This window comes from Theropithecus gelada, chromosome 10, assembly GCF_003255815.1.
Source record: "Theropithecus gelada isolate Dixy chromosome 10, Tgel_1.0, whole genome shotgun sequence".
Lineage (NCBI taxonomy): Eukaryota > Metazoa > Chordata > Mammalia > Primates > Cercopithecidae > Theropithecus > Theropithecus gelada.
This window is the reverse complement of record NC_037678.1, coordinates 25,360,792-25,372,611: the sequence shown is the minus strand read 5'-3', so window position 1 is coordinate 25,372,611 and position 11,820 is coordinate 25,360,792. Positions and strand designations below refer to the sequence as shown.

General features: G+C 52.3%; 1 protein-coding gene across 1 annotated transcript in view; it reads left to right on the top strand.

Moving 5' to 3' along the window:
• The first annotated feature begins 9,753 nt into the window (after nt 1-9,753).
• The window catches only part of TMEM211 (transmembrane protein 211), a 12,820-nt gene continuing 10,753 nt past the window's right edge, over nt 9,754-11,820 (top strand). Inside the window, exon 1 of the mRNA XM_025400364.1 lies at nt 9,754-9,877. The gene's annotated coding sequence lies outside the window, so the exon portion shown is untranslated. The remainder of the gene's footprint in view (nt 9,878-11,820) is intronic.

Here is an 11,820-nt window from a genome sequence, read left to right as displayed (position 1 = left end):
ACTGCAAGCTCCGCCTCCCGGGTTCACGCCATTCTCCTGCCTCAGCCTCCCAAATAGCTGGGACTACAGGCGCCCAACACCACACCCGGCTAATTTTTTGTTTTCATATTTTTAGTAGAGACAGGGTTTCACCTTGTTAGCCAGGATGGTCTCTATTTCTTGATCTTGTGATCTGCCCGCCTCAGCCTCCCAAAGTGCTGGAATTACAGGCATGAGCTACTGCGCCCGGCCAGCTGGCTCCCTCCCTTCCATCCCTGCCTCCTCCTGGAAGGCTCCTTCGATTTACCCCTTCTACACCCAACTCAAACCCACCTTCCTCTGTTGCTTCCCTACTGCTTAACCTGAACCCAAACATCCACTAGTTGCAAGTTGGAAGTGAGTTCAAATTCCTGCTTTGCCACTGCTGCCTGGCAAAGACCTCACTATGCCACAGAGGCCAGGATCAGTGAAATGGGAATAATATGTCCCACGTCTCCCCACAGGAAGTCCTTGAGGACTGGCATGGTTTATGGCTCCCCCTGAACAGGGAGACAGAGGGTGCTAAAGAAGGTTTGCTAAACTGAATTCAGTACTGATACCACCTCCTCTGAGGGGTTTCCTTCCCCCAGGTAGATTGTTACACCCACCTTGAGGAAGGGATCTTCAAAGTGAGTGGCTCTCTAAATGTAACACTGATCAATGTCAAAGTTGTCAATGAGCACCCTTCCACACCATTGGTCTTTACGTCCAGTCCACCATAGTCTCTCGCCTGGGTTTTTTTTTTTGTTTTTTTGTTTTTTTGAGATGGAGTTTCGCTCTTGTGGCCCAGGCTGGAGTGCAGTGGCGCGATCTCGGCTCACTGCAAGCTCCGCCTCCCAGGTTCACGCCATTCTCCTGCCTCAGCCTCCCGAGTAGCTGGAACTACAGGCGCCCACCACCATGCCTGGCTAATTTTTTGTTTCTGTCTTTTTAGTGGAGATGGGGTTTCACTGTGTTAGCCAGGATGGTCTTGATCTTCTGACCTCGTGATCTGCCCGCCTTGGCCTCCCAAAGTGTTGGGATTACAGGCGTGAGCCACCGCGCCTGTCCTCTCACCTGGATTTGTTTTGCAGCCTGCTTACTGGCCCCCAGCCTCCTGGCATGACCCTCCGATCATCCAGCCTCCCCACACCAGCCAGGGCAAGCTTCCCAAAACACACATCTGACCCTGCCTCTCGCCTGCAGAGACCCTTTCACGGTGATCCACAGCACCCCACGCCCCAGGAATAAAGTCCAAACCACTAAGCATGGCTGGCCTGGCCCCAGTCAACACCCTAGGCACTCCCCTACCTCCAGGCTTCTGCACAAGCTGTTCCACTTCTGCAGGCCATAACACCAACCTCTTCCCACTGGCTGTAGAGAAAACTAAACTCTCTGACTCCCATCCCTCCTCACAGCCAAAGGCATCAGCCCCTCCTCCTATGATCATGGTTCTCCCCTTCCAGACAAGTGCCTATGTTCACAAAGACTTTCAGGGCATAAAATAACCCCTTAAGGATGTGGCTGCTAGCCTCATCTTTGATACAGTGTCTTGAAATATTTGTTGAAGGAACAAATGATAAATAAATGAATGAATGCACATATAAAATATCCCTGTGAGGCCGGGCGCGGTGGCTCACGCCTGTAATCCCAGCACTTTGGGAGGCCGAGGCGGGAGGATCACCTGAAGTCAGGAGTTTGAGACCAGCCTGGCCAACATGGTGAAACCCTGTCTCTACTAAAAATACAAAAATTAGCCAGGCAAAATGGCAGGCCTCTGTAATCCCAGCTGCTCCAGAGGCTGAGGCAGGAGAATAGCTTGAACCCAGGAGGCGGAGGTTGCAGTGAGCCGAGATAACGCCATTGCACTCTAGCCTGGGCTACAGAGGGAGACTCCATCTCAAAGAACAAAAGAAAACAAAACAAACAAATAAACAAAAAACAGCCCGCAGGACCTCCATGGGGGTAGGGGCAGCTTCCAGCCTCTGAACCTAGGGTGAGAACTGTATCCCCAACATCCAGAATCAGTACTAGACTGCAGGGCAAGCTGACTGCTCCATAGCTGGAAAATAACTCTAAGAGGACAGATCCTGAGTTGCCCTAGGCCACACCATTTCCACAGTGCTCCTGACATAGGTGCTCAGTACATGCTGGTTGATGGAGCCAGCCAGTTCATATGCCCAGCTGAAATATATGCCCAGACACTGCATTGAAACTCTGCACTTCTCTTGGTTAATTGCACCCTTGACAAGCATGCAAATCCTTTAAAAGGATCCCCCTGCCAGAACCACCAAGATCTGGGCTTGTGTCTGTACAAATTCCTCAGGAACTGTCCCTGGCTGCAACAGGAAGGAAGGAGGCGCCAGAGTCTGGGGGTACACACGCATGTTTGTCCAGAAACCTTGATGGATTAGCAGAGGGAAAGCCAGGCCAAGGGAGAAGCCTTGTCCAAATGTCCTGGTTACTCATTAGCCAAACCTCAGAACTTCTCTCTGCAAGGGGGGATCAGAGGGGCAATTAACCCATTTGGAAGAAAGGTTAAGCTAAATAGCTCTCTAATCCTGCAGTTTCAAAGACAGCAAGTAGGGTTTCTGGAATCTTTAGATACTGTAAGGCAAGCACAGGGGATGGGGCATGGGAAAGGAGAGGCCATAGACTGAGGGAGGCACTGATACTTATAGAGCCCCTACCTGTTTCATACCCTTCATTCCGATCCATCCTGCCAGTCTCCTAGAAGAGGGAGGATGCAGACCCTCCTAGGCCAAGCTCATTTTGCCCAGAAGGTCCCTATCTGGACTCTGATAAGTGTTTTGCCCAAGGTCACAAAGCAGGTGCAAAGAAAGTGTTTTTCTTTGTGCAACAGGTACAGTCTTTTCCCTTCCAAAAAATAATGGCTGCTCCTGGCTACAGAAAGTTCAGTGCCGGCGGGCAGGAAGCCCTGGCCACCTAGGCATCGCGCGGCGGAGGTCACACGCCTGCTTCGGGACTGGACGAAGAGCAGGGTTTTAAGGCGCGGCGCCCCCACTCCCAGGCAAGTGTGTGCCAGGAGGGCGTGAAAAGGTCTGGCTCTGGTGGGGGTCAACGAGCCGCTTCCCATCCCGGGAGCCCCACCCGTGAGACCGGGTGGGCCGCGACGCCATCGGGGCGGGGATCACGCGGGCCTGCCTGGGAACAGGGGGACTGAGGCTTAATCTCATCAGGGCGCCTCCGCCCTGGAAAGACGAGCGGAGCGGGGCGCAGGCCAGGCCGGGAGGACGCGTCCAGAGCCTCCGCGTCCGAGGGGCCCCGCGCGCTGCCCTTCTCACGCCCCCCGAACCACCCCGCCGTCCTCCGGGCTCCCCTCGACCCGGACTCCATCTCGCTCGCCGCCCTAGCTTCCCACTGTCCACCTCCGGGGCCTCCAACCCGCACAGATGTCCAGACCCTAACAGCTTCAGGCTGAGTAACCCAGATCTCCAGCGATCCCTCAGCTCCCGGCCACCGGATCTCTCTGAATCCATTCGCAAGGCTCAGGCTAGCGTGGGAGGAGATTGATCCTCTCGCTCCCAGTTCTGAATCACCCTCTGCCGTCACCCCTGACTGGGGATCCAGTGGGACCCCAGGCCTCCAGCGCCTGACCCCCTGCAGGGATCGACTCCCAAGTCACCAACCGGGTGGCACGTGATCCATTGGCTGCCCTATGCGGGATCTTCCCGCGGGATCCACTCTCAAGTCTCGGGAGACGGATTCCCCGGCTCCCAAACCGGGATCCTCCCTCCCCGCAGACCCGGAGTCTGGGGAAATCCTCCCGGTCTCCGCCTCTTCCCCAGCCAACTTTGCCAACTTTTCTCCCGGGGCCTTGGCCGGGCAGAAACTTGGCGGCCCTCGCCCGCCGCCTTCACCCCCAGCTACCTCGCCGGCCGGGGACAGGAGGCGACCAGCCGGCCCCCATTCCCCACAGCCGCTGCGCAACCTACCGTGGAGCCACCGCCAGCCCGCGCTGCGCCGCCACCTGCCCGCAGCCCGCGGCACCTGCCCGCTGAGCCCGCAGCCCCGCGCAGCCTAGCCTGCTGGGGGCGGGGCCTCGGGCGGGGACGCGCCCCCGTCACCATGGGAACTGCGGCCGGCCGCGCCTGCGCGGAGGGGAACAGAGCCTGCAGGACCCGAGGGGGCAGTGGCGCCTGGGCCTGGGACCTCTCCCGCGGGTCAGAGGTCACGACTCGCTTGGACACCCCTGCCGGAAGCGCTCCCGCCCCTCGAGGCCCGACCCGGCTCTGTCCAACTGGGAACTTTGCTCCCGGTCCCCTCCCGCGTCCCCTGGATGTTCCCCAGTCACCAGCCAGGATTCCCCGCCACCGGCACCGACCCGCTGCCCAGCCGGCGACCCCGAAAGCCTAATGCAACCCAGAAATTAAGGAGGTGCTCCATAAATGTGGGCCCATTGACTTGCCTGGGCTGCTGGTGCCGGCCCGGGGGCGGGCAAGGTCTGTGCGCGGTGCTGGCGCCTCCTCGCGCCAAGCAAGGGGACTGCACCCGAGAGTTCCCTGGGGTGCCTACTGTGTGCGAATCCTCCTGCCATTGTTTTGTGGGTTTGGGTTGTGGGGTAATGGGTATAGGAACTTGTGACAAGTTGAGAGAATCGTAGGAAGTCGCCTCTGAAAGAAAATACCTGTTCTGTTATCCTTTACTCATTTCATTCAGCAGATCTTTATTAAGCACCTATTGTATACCGGGTCCTGGAGACCCAGTGGTGGGCAGCTGGCAAAATCCAGGCTGTTGTGCAGCTTACAGATATTGAAACAAATAATTTCGCGAGTATATCGAATTGATTCTGTGACATGTGCTCCTATGGGAAATGTACAGAGCATAAATAACTGGAGGACCTAAAATCAATGTGCCTTTATTATAAGCAAGATAGACCTCAATAAAGCTGAAAAAGAAAAGGATATCACAGGCTGTGCGCGGTGGCTTGTAATCCCAGCATTCTGGGAGACCAAGGCGGGTGGATCACCTGAGGTCATGAGTTTGAGACCAGCATGGCCAAAATGATGAAACCCCATCACTACTAAAAATTACAAAAATTAGCTGGGCGTGGTGGCGGATGCCTGTGATCCCAGCTACTCGGGAGGCTGAGGCAGGAGAATGGCTTGAACCCGGAACGTGGAGATTGCAGTGAGCCAAGATCGCACCACTGCACTCCAGCCTGGGCGACAGAGCAAGACTCCGTCTCAAAAAAAAAGAAAAAGAAAGAAAAAGAGAAAAGAAAAGGACATCACGTTGTGTGGCTTCAGGAGGATTGGTGGGGAGACTTCTTGCCTCATTTTGCTTTTAAGTTGTTGGGTGTATGTAAGAAACAAGGGCAGCTCCTGTTCCACACCATTTGCACTACAAGCCTTTTGAAGGTCTGATCATCACCCTCAGACCCAGACAGGGTAAACCCTGTTTACCAAACAGCAGCCTGAGAACCCCCAACGGACTTGTGTACAGTGCTGGAACCCAGGAATTGGGGGGCAGAGGTCCCATGAGGTCTCATGTCTCAGGACATTCTCCTTATCATCTGTGTATCTTGAGTACAGTCATCAAAAGGATCAAACCCAGTCGCTTTTACAGACGACTACCACTTCCAGAGAGAAGTCTGTGAGTAGGAGACCAGGAACGGCTGGATTGAAACTTAAAATCCTTCAAAATCCACTTAAGTCAGGCTTTTACATGACGTGTATGTTACACCAGCAAAGGCAAATCATTGTTGATTGTCTGCTCTTCTCTCTAGACCTCCTGGGGGAAGGGACTTCTCTCTCTCTTTCACCTCCGATTCCCAGTGCCTAGAACAGGGCTTGGCACACAGCAGGTGCTCAAAGAATATATGCTAAGTGCATGAATGACCAAGAGCTAATGACATGCATCTGCTGCCCCTCCTCCCTAACCTTATGGGAACTTCCTGTCTCTCCTGGGCAAATCTCCATGAACCAGAATGTGTAGGCTGGGGGTTCTGTTTAACGGAATGTTCCATGTTTCTCAGCTCCCCAGCCAATGCAGGCTTCCACCTTGGCTTCTCCTCTCCATTCCAGAACATAAGGATGGGAGGGGACAAGACAGTCATCCTCCTCCCACACCCCATGGAGACTCAAACCCAGACACGTCCCCAGCCCTGACCATCAACCCTACTCTCCGCCTCAAGAGCTGCCCAGCCCAGGCCGGGTGTCAGCTCTTCCATCCCTGTCAAGCTTTAAGGGGATTCCAGAAGTCCTGAACTACAACTCCCAGAGTCCTCCTGAACCTGGACCCAAAAGGGGCAGGACTTCCTGGTTCAGCCCCCGCCTTAGCTGGTTCCCCCTGCATTCCTGTGTCTTCCCGCCTAGGTAAGAGATGCCAGCTCGCACATACCCAGAAGTGGACCCTGACCAAAGAGGTGTCAGGTTGTACACTGTTTCCAGAGGCAACACCCCTCCCTCCCCCCACGTCACCACTCCCAGCCCTGGCTTTTCTTTTTCTAAGAATAGAGCACAGTGCTTCCCAGGGATTTTCCCAGAACCCTTTCTTTGCATTCTTCTGTCCCCTCCTCCAGGAAGTCTGTCCTGATTAGCCTCTGTCAGCTCTGCCAGCAGAACTTGCTGCAACGGTGGAGATGGTCTATATCTGCACTGTCCAACATTAGCCACAGATAACTACTGATTACTTAAAATGAGGTCAGGGAGACTGAGGAACTAAGTCTTACATTTTATTTAATTTTAATTAGTATAAATTTAAAAATCCACATGTGGCCCTGGCTACCATATTGAACAGTATAGCTCTACACACCACACACTCCTTGCAAAGACCATGTTCATGCATTTTCGTTGGTGCATATTTATTCATTTTGTTTTTCCTCAAATTTATCTGCATCTTCAGTGTGAGAGCCAATATGTTCTTTGAAATGTTTTCCCTCAACACTAGTCCTATGCCCATGCCATTACCCCCACCAGGAAGTCTTTGCCTTCTGCCTCCCCATCATCTGGTTAACAATGTCCCTCAGATCTTAGCTTCTACATCGGTTCCTCCAAAAAGCCATCCCTAACCACCAAAACTGATTAGATGTTGCAGAATCTGGGGCTGGTGCCCTCACCCATTAAAGTTCTGATCACACTGTCGTATCATTGCCCAATTACTTTTCACTCACTTTCTAGGCTGTGAGGTCCTTGTGGGAAGAGACTAGCGTAGTACCTGAAACAGAGCTGACACCCAATAAATATTCATGAAGTTCAACGTTGCATAAATGTTTTCACATGCTGGAATCCAGCGTTTGGTTCATGGTGATGATACTAATGAAGGTTATCATTTTTTGAGCCAAATATTTTGCCTGTGCTATCTCATTAAACTCCACAACAACCTATAAGATATGCTCTATTATTATTATTATTACTTAATTTTTTTCAAGACAGAGTCCCGCTCTGTCGTCCAGGCTGGAGTGCAGTAGCACAATCTTGGCTCACTACACAGCCTTGCCCTCCTGGGCTCAAGCCATACCCCCGCCTCAGGCTCCCGAGCAGCTGGGACTACAGGTGTGCACTACCATGCTTGGCTAATTTTTGTATTTTTGTAGAGATGGGATTTTGCCGTGTTGCCCAGGCTGGTTTTGAACTCCTGGTTCAAGCTATTCACCCGCCTCAATCCCCCAAAGTGCTGGGGTTACAAGTATGAGCCACTGTGCCCTGCTGAGATGCTCTATTATTATCTACCTTTTGCAGATGAAGGATCTGAAGCTCAGAGAGGTTAAGTAAGTTGCCCAAGGTCACACAGCTAGTATTTCAGCCTGGCTCCCTGGAAAACAGAGCCCAAGGCAAATTTTATGCACTAATGCTTTATTAGGGATAAAATCCAACTCAGTAAGGGTGAAGGGAAGGGGATTTCAAGGCAGGGGAGGAGGGAGAGCAAATATAAGACATGCCTTACTAGGCTGGCTACAGAAGCCGCATGAAACAGACCATGGAAGGGATGAAGGAAGGGCAAAGACTTTGTTGGCCGGCACCTCCCGTCCCCTGTCCATGATTAGTCACCATTGGGCCCAATTGTGTTATCTGTGCCTGCAGACAGCCCCAAGGGAAGCTAATTCGATACACAGGGCTTCACCTGAGCCTAGAAGAGGGTCCAGGGCTCCCTCCCTTAAAGCGGGTCAGGTCTGCTTGAATGAGAACGGGAGATGCCGGCCTAGGTGGCCCAGTAGCTGCAGCAACTGACCCAAGCCACCTGCAGGCGGAAGTGAGAGGAGGCTTGATCTTGTCCAGAGCTGCTGGCTGGCCGGGAAGGACACAGCTGAGCACACCTGAGAAGGTGCATCAGTCAAGCCTGATACAGCAAGTAAACATCAGAACTGAAATCCAAATCCAGTTTAGGCTAACTCCGGTGCCCTTCAACACATACCGATTGAAAGGGGAAAAATGAATACATGAATACTTGAATGAGTGACTGGGGGAAAAACGCTGGCAACCACCACTCCAGACGCCCTCATTTTACAGGTAGAGAAACTGAGGCCAGGGAGGCAGAGATGACCCAACACAGGTCACACTGACTGAGGTGGCAGAGCTGGGATTTGAGTAAAGCCTGAGCCACAGGCTTCACTGAGATTTTCTGCCTCTAACTGGCTGGGAATCTCCTGCTTCCGACAGTACCAACTGCCATGTGCTCATTTGTTAAGCTACAGGGAAAAGCTAGCATTTCCTGCGCACTGACGCGATGTCTCTTCTCACCTTCCTGGCAGCCATCTCCCCTCTGCCAGCAGCATCTCCGTTTTCCTCCAGAGAAGAACCCCATCCTCTACACTCAGTCCATGGAGTTTCAAGGGGGGGTGAGGCGTCGCGACACCCTTACTTGATCCTCACTTTCCAAACCTCAACCCCCAACCCCAGGACACAGGGTGTAGGTCTGGCTAATCAGAGCATCCCATTTGCCTGGCCACAGTGATTGACTGGTGGTGGGCATGGGATTCACGTTTGTCCGTTGAGTGTTAAGCACAACACTAGCTACAATCGTGTGCAAAGAGAAGCTTTCTTTTCTCTGGGGTTGCTGAGTCTGGGAATGTCAGCCTGGAGCCACCAAAGGACAATATTGTTAGAGAGAATCTGCCTAGAGAGTGAAGCCAACTGAGCAGAAAGCAGAACTGAGAGATGGAGAGAGAGAGAGGTTCTGAAGACATTGCTTATTTACCTGGATCCCGCTGTGCCTGAAGCCCATTCCAGAGAATTTTCAGTTGTGTGAACCAACACATTTCTCACGTCTATTTGAGTGGTGCTTCTATCACTTATAGCAAAAGAATACCAGCACCTACTCTGTGCCAAGTCTTGTGCTAAGGATAAAGATATTTAAGACACAGTGCCTGACTTTGAGAAGTTCACAGCTCACAGGGAAGGTCCTATGAGAAATACAGACAAATATGCATATCAGTTGCCTGGGCTAGAATTATGAGGGCAGAAAGGTAGAGAACACAGTGGCAGCCACATCTAAACTCCCAATCCCATTTCTCCTCCTGAGATTCTATCTGTGGTTTCCTACACCTGGCGTTTAATCATAGATCAGTTAATCCCTGTTGGTGCCTTGTCCTACCCAGAAAACACTATACCCTCCCCTTGTCCCCACTTGGGGCTGGCTTTCCCCTCTTTGCTCAGCCTACCCAGCAGCCTGGAGTGAAGACTATTGATTTAAGGAAGTGGGAAGGAAAAACCACACACACACACACACACACACACACACACACACGCACACAAACACACACACCCTCAGACCAGTTTATCAAGCGTGCCCGGGCATTGTTCTACAAGCTAAATTCTTCCTCCAAAGGAAAGGAGAATTTTACAAGGTCACAGACGTGGATCCAAAGCCGGAGCCTGAGCAGAGCTGGCCACGTTGGAAGGTCTTGACCTAAAGTGTGGTGAGTCTGGAGGGAAAAGTGACCTGAGGTGAGTAGTGGGGAGGCAAGGAAACTGGGATAGCATGAAGCACACTGTTCAGGGGCTGTTAGGGGCTTCAGGGAGACCATGAGCCTCTGAAATGACATACAACTCTATGTGTGTGTGTGTGTGTGTGCATGCGTGCTATTGTGCATGCTTGCTCGTGTGAGAGTGCATGTGGAAACATATATAGTTTTGTTTTTTGGGGTTTCGGGTTTTTTTCAGTTTTTTTTTTTGAGACAGTCTTGCTCTGTCGCCCAGGCTGGAGTGCAATAGTGTGATGTTGGCTCACTACAACCTCGCCTCCCAGGTTCAAGTGATTCTCTTGCCTCAGCCTCCTGAATAGCTGAGATTACAGGCGCCTGCCACCATGCCCAGCTAATTTTTGTATTTTTAGTAGAGACAGGGTTTTGCCATATTGACCAGGCTGGTCTCGAACTCCTGACCTCAGGTGATCTGCCTGCCTTGGCCTCCCAAAGTGCTGGGATTATAGGCATAAGCCACCGCACCTGGGCAACATCCATAGTTTTTTGGTTTTTTTTTTTTGTTTGTTTGTTTGTTTGTTTTTGAGACAGAGTCTAGCTCTGTCATCCGGGCTGGAGTGCAGTGGCCAGATCTCAGCTCACTGCAAGCTCCGCCTCCCGGGTTTACGCCATTCTCCTGCCTCAGCCTCCCGAGTAGCTGGGACTACAGGTGCCCGCCACCTCACCCGGCTAGTTTTTTGTATTTTTTAGTAGAGACGGGGTTTCACCGTGTTAGCCGGGATGGTCTCGATCTGCTGACCTCGTGATCCGCCCATCTTGGCCTCCCAAAGTGCTGAGATTACAGGCCTGAGCCACCGCGCCCGGCCCATCCATAGTTTTAAATCATATCTTCAAAGGAACGCATCACCCTCCAAAGGGTTAAGTCCCACTGACCTTCCTTTTGTAGATGGGGAACCTGAGGCTCAGAGCCAGTACATAATTTCTCCTAGGTGGCACAATTTGTAACAGATGCTGAAATAGACCCAGAAATTGGACTTACTTGGCTGCATAGCCGGGAGAATGTGATAAAGGATAAAAGTTCTCCCTAGACCCATTTTGCCCATCTGTGCATCTTAGCCTGGACATGGCCTGCACCCCCCAGGCTAGACTGGGTGCCCTTCCTCTGTGCTCATCCCCAATGTCACCCCAGTCTTTTTCATGGTGTGGAGCTGTGTCTGTACTCATGCCTGTATATACCAATTGACTGATGGGTTGGAGAAGATACACATCTCAAGCTTTGCTTACACAACCTCACACTCAGACACCTCCACCTGCCCTAGTAAACCTGTTGCTTCTGCAGGTTCTCTGTCCGAGGTCAAAAGCCCTAGAGGCATTCTTGCCTCTTCACTTTGCCTCACACCCCAGGCCTACTCTATTAGCAAATCTGATCAGCTTGACCTTTGCCCTTCAAAATCGATCCAGAATCTGACCACTCTTTGTCATCCTCCCCTGCTCCTACCTTAACGTCCATCCACATCCACCTTTGTCTCTTGTCTGACTGACGAGTCACATTCTGAAGGCTTCTCCCTCTGCTTCCCTTCTGCCTGTTCTCCACCCAGGAGCCAGAGTGGTCTTTTGAAAACCTAGGATTGTTCAGCCGGGCGCGGTGGCTCACGCCTGTAATCCCAGCATTTTGGGAGGCCGAGGCGGGCATATCAAGAGGTCAGGAGGTCGAAACCATCCTGGCTAACACAGTGAAACCCCGTCTCTACTAAAAATACAAAAAATTAGCCGGGCGTGGTGGTGGGCGCCTGTAGTCCCAGCTACTCGGGAGACTGAGGCAGGAGAATGGCGTGAACCCGGGAGGCGGAGCTTGCAGTGAGCTTAGATCCGGCCACTGCACTCCAGCCTGGGCGACAGAGTGAGACTCCGTCTCAAAAAAAAAAAAAAAAAAAAAAAAA